Raw genomic sequence first — 5,000 nt, 5'->3', positions numbered from 1 at the left:
CTTCTGATGTGGAGTGAAACGCACAACCGTTGCGCAACAAGCTCTTGCTGCTGCATGTCAAACTAGATGCAGGAGGCAAAAACTGGCATTGTCTGTCATGTCTGCTTGCTCACTTTTGTTAAACCGTGGTTCTAATAACACGGAGGTTTCAGCTTTTGATCCCCATATGGGCTAGGTTCTCCAGCATCTGAAGTGCCGTCAAGCTATCTTTTGACAAAGTCTTCAGCCTCTTTTGGGTACCAAAAGTGGAGCCCTGATGCATGTGTATTTGAATCAAGGTTGCGTAGAGCGCAGTCAGGTCACATGGCCAGTTCACTCCATTTTTTTAGAGTGTGGTGCAAATGTCATTTTCACATGCAACTTTCTGGTCTTCCATTGAGAGACGCTTATTTATGCCACAAGGTCAAAGAAGTTTGTTTTTTTGCCGTAACTCAATTCCACAGTGTTTTTGAACAATTTTTTGTAGTTGAAAAGTAAAATGTCAGATGACCCTGACGTGATTTGAACACGCAACCTTCTGATCTGGAGTCAGACGCGCTACCATTGAGCCACAAGGTCAATGAAACTTGAGTGCTCTGACCCTGTTCAGCACTCTTTTCGATCATGTATCTGTACTGGATCATGAAAAGTCTGATTTGATTTGGATGTGATTTCTAGGCACAATCTTCTGATGTGGAGTGAAACGCACAACCGTTGCGCAACAAGCTCTTGCTGCTGCATGTCAAACTAGATGCAGGAGGCAAAAACTGGCATTGTGTGTCATGTCTGCTTGCTCACTTTTGTTAAACCGTGGTTCTAATAACACGGAGGTTTCAGCTTTTGATCCCCATATGGGCTAGGTTCTCCAGCATCTGAAGTGCCGTCAAGCTATCTTTTGACAAAGTCTTCGGCCTCTTTTGGGTGCCAAAAGTGGAGCCGTGATGCATGTGTATTTGAATCAAGGTTGCGTAGAGCGCAGTCATGTCACATGGCCAGTTCACTCCATTTTTTTAGAGTGTGGTGCAAATGTCATTTTCACATGCAACTTTCTGGTCTTCCATTGAGAGACGCTTATTTATGCCACAAGGTCAAAGAAGTTTGTTTTTTTGCCGTAACCCAATTCCACAGTGTTTTTGAACAATTTTTTGTAGTTGATGAGTAAAATGTCAGATGACCCTGACGTGATTTGAACACGCAACCTTCTGATCAGACGCGCTACCGTTGCGCCACAAGGTCAATGAAACTTGAGTGCTCTGACCCTGTTCAGCACTCTTTTCGATCATGTATCTGTACTGGATCATGAAAAGTCTGATTTGATTTGGATGTGATTTCTAGGCACAATCTTCGGATGTGGAGTGAAACGCACAACCGTTGCGCAACAAGCTCTTGCTGCTGCATGTCAAACTAGATGCAGGAGGCAAAAACTGGCATTGTGTGTCATGTCTGCTTGCTCACTTTTGTTAAACCGTGGTTCTAATAACACGGAGGTTTCAGCTTTTGATCCCCATATGGGCTAGGTTCTCCAGCATCTGAAGTGCCGTCAAGCTATCTTTTGACAAAGTCTTCGGCCTCTTTTGGGTGCCAAAAGTGGAGCCGTGATGCATGTGTATTTGAATCAAGGTTGCGTAGAGCGCAGTCATGTCACATGGCCAGTTCACTCCATTTTTTTAGAGTGTGGTACAAATGTCATTTTCACATGCAACTTTCTGGTCTTCCATTGAGAGACGCTTATTTATGCCACAAGGTCAAAGAATTTTGTTTTTTTGCCGTAACCCAATTCCACAGTGTTTTTGAACAATTTTTTGTAGTTGATGAGTAAAATGTCAGATGACCCTGACGTGATTTGAACACGCAACCTTCTGATCTGGAGTCAGACGCGCTACCGTTGCGCCACAAGGTCAATGAAACTTGAGTGCTCTGACCCTGTTCAGCACTCTTTTCGATCATGTATCTGTACTGGATCATGAAAAGTCTGATTTGATTTGGATGTGATTTCTAGGCACAATCTTCTGATGTGGAGTGAAACGCACAACCGTTGCGCAACAAGCTCTTGCTGCTGCATGTCAAACTAGATGCAGGAGGCAAAAACTGGCATTGTGTGTCATGTCTGCTTGCTCACTTTTGTTAAACCGTGGTTCTAATAACACGGAGGTTTCAGCTTTTGATCCCCATATGGGCTAGGTTCTCCAGCATCTGAAGTGCCGTCAAGCTATCTTTTGACAAAGTCTTCGGCCTCTTTTGGGTGCCAAAAGTGGAGCCGTGATGCATGTGTATTTGAATCAAGGTTGCGTAGAGCGCAGTCATGTCACATGGCCAGTTCACTCCATTTTTTTAGAGTGTGGTGCAAATGTCATTTTCACATGCAACTTTCTGGTCTTCCATTGAGAGACGCTTATTTATGCCACAAGGTCAAAGAAGTTTGTTTTTTTGCCGTAACCCAATTCCACAGTGTTTTTGAACAATTTTTTGTAGTTGATGAGTAAAATGTCAGATGACCCTGACGTGATTTGAACACGCAACCTTCTGATCTGGAGTCAGACGCGCTACCGTTGCGCCACAAGGTCAATAAAACTTGAGTGCTCTGACCCTGTTCAGCACTCTTTTCGATCATGTATCTGTACTGGATCATGAAAAGTCTGATTTGATTTGGATGTGATTTCTAGGCACAATCTTCTGATGTGGAGTGAAACGCACAACCGTTGCGCAACAAGCTCTTGCTGCTGCATGTCAAACTAGATGCAGGAGGCAAAAACTGGCATTGTCTGTCATGTCTGCTTGCTCACTTTTGTTAAACCGTGGTTCTAATAACACGGAGGTTTCAGCTTTTGATCCCCATATGGGCTAGGTTCTCCAGCATCTGAAGTGCCGTCAAGCTATCTTTTGACAAAGTCTTCGGCCTCTTTTGGGTGCCAAAAGTGGAGCCGTGATGCATGTGTATTTGAATCAAGGTTGCGTAGAGCGCAGTCATGTCACATGGCCAGTTCACTCCATTTTTTTAGAGTGTGGTACAAATGTCATTTTCACATGCAACTTTCTGGTCTTCCATTGAGAGACGCTTATTTATGCCACAAGGTCAAAGAATTTTGTTTTTTTGCCGTAACCCAATTCCACAGTGTTTTTGAACAATTTTTTGTAGTTGATGAGTAAAATGTCAGATGACCCTGACGTGATTTGAACACGCAACCTTCTGATATGGAGTCAGACGCGCTACCGTTGCGCCACAAGGTCAATGAAACTTGAGTGCTCTGACCCTGTTCAGCACTCTTTTCGATCATGTATCTGTACTGGATCATGAAAAGTCTGATTTGATTTGGATGTGATTTCTAGGCACAATCTTCTGATGTGGAGTGAAACGCACAACCGTTGCGCAACAAGCTCTTGCTGCTGCATGTCAAACTAGATGCAGGAGGCAAAAACTGGCATTGTCTGTCATGTCTGCTTGCTCACTTTTGTTAAACCGTGGTTCTAATAACACGGAGGTTTCAGCTTTTGATCCCCATATGGGCTAGGTTCTCCAGCATCTGAAGTGCCGTCAAGCTATCTTTTGACAAAGTCTTCAGCCTCTTTTGGGTGCCAAAAGTGGAGCCCTGATGCATGTGTATTTGAATCAAGGTTGCGTAGAGCGCAGTCAGGTCACATGGCCAGTTCACTCCATTTTTTTAGAGTGTGGTGCAAATGTCATTTTCACATGCAACTTTCTGGTCTTCCATTGAGAGACGCTTATTTATGCCACAAGGTCAAAGAAGTTTGTTTTTTTGCCGTAACCCAATTCCACAGTGTTTTTGAACAATTTTTTTGTAGTTGATGAGTAAAATGTCAGATGACCCTGACGTGATTTGAACACGCAACCTTCTGATCTGGAGTCAGACGCGCTACCGTTGCGCCACAAGGTCAATGAAACTTGAGTGCTCTGACCCTGTTCAGCACTCTTTTCGATCATGTATCTGTACTGGATCATGAAAAGTCTGATTTGATTTGGATGTGATTTCTAGGCACAATCTTCTGATGTGGAGTGAAACGCACAACCGTTGCGCAACAAGCTCTTGCTGCTGCATGTCAAACTAGATGCAGGAGGCAAAAACTGGCATTGTGTGTCATGTCTGCTTGCTCACTTTTGTTAAACCGTGGTTCTAATAACACGGAGGTTTCAGCTTTTGATCCCCATATGGGCTAGGTTCTCCAGCATCTGAAGTGCCGTCAAGCTATCTTTTGACAAAGTCTTCGGCCTCTTTTGGGTGCCAAAAGTGGAGCCGTGATGCATGTGTATTTGAATCAAGGTTGCGTAGAGCGCAGTCATGTCACATGGCCAGTTCACTCCATTTTTTTAGAGTGTGGTACAAATGTCATTTTCACATGCAACTTTCTGGTCTTCCATTGAGAGACGCTTATTTATGCCACAAGGTCAAAGAAGTTTGTTTTTTTGCCGTAACCCAATTCCACAGTGTTTTTGAACAATTTTTTTGTAGTTGATGAGTAAAATGTCAGATGACCCTGACGTGATTTGAACACGCAACCTTCTGATCAGACGCGCTACCGTTGTGCCACAAGGTCAATGAAACTTGAGTGCTCTGACCCTGTTCAGCACTCTTTTCGATCATGTATCTGTACTGGATCATGAAAAGTCTGATTTGATTTGGATGTGATTTCTAGGCACAATCTTCTGATGTGGAGTGAAACGCACAACCGTTGCGCAACAAGCTCTTGCTGCTGCATGTCAAACTAGATGCAGGAGGCAAAAACTGGCATTGTGTGTCATGTCTGCTTGCTCACTTTTGTTAAACCGTGGTTCTAATAACACGGAGGTTTCAGCTTTTGATCCCCATATGGGCTAGGTTCTCCAGCATCTGAAGTGCCGTCAAGCTATCTTTTGACAAAGTCTTCGGCCTCTTTTGGGTGCCAAAAGTGGAGCCGTGATGCATGTGTATTTGAATCAAGGTTGCGTAGAGCGCAGTCATGTCACATGGCCAGTTCACTCCATTTTTTTAGAGTGTGGTACAAATGTCATTTTCACATGCAACTTT

The 5,000-nt window shown here is 43.8% G+C and overlaps 3 non-coding genes across 3 annotated transcripts; all 3 read right to left on the bottom strand.

Moving 5' to 3' along the window:
- Positions 1–1,807: 1,807 nt before the first annotated feature.
- TRNAW-CCA (transfer RNA tryptophan (anticodon CCA)) lies at positions 1,808–1,879 on the bottom strand. The gene has a single exon. It is a non-coding gene; the product is annotated as a tRNA-Trp (tRNA).
- A 592-nt stretch (positions 1,880–2,471) lies between these two features.
- On the bottom strand, positions 2,472–2,543 carry TRNAW-CCA (transfer RNA tryptophan (anticodon CCA)). The gene has a single exon. It is a non-coding gene; the product is annotated as a tRNA-Trp (tRNA).
- Positions 2,544–3,800: 1,257 nt separating this feature from the next.
- On the bottom strand, positions 3,801–3,872 carry TRNAW-CCA (transfer RNA tryptophan (anticodon CCA)). The gene has a single exon. It is a non-coding gene; the product is annotated as a tRNA-Trp (tRNA).
- Between the last annotated feature and the right edge of the window lie 1,128 nt (positions 3,873–5,000).

This window comes from Eleutherodactylus coqui, chromosome 2 (assembly GCF_035609145.1).
Source record: "Eleutherodactylus coqui strain aEleCoq1 chromosome 2, aEleCoq1.hap1, whole genome shotgun sequence".
NCBI lineage: Eukaryota > Metazoa > Chordata > Amphibia > Anura > Eleutherodactylidae > Eleutherodactylus > Eleutherodactylus coqui.
This window is presented reverse-complemented; position numbering and strand designations above follow the sequence as displayed.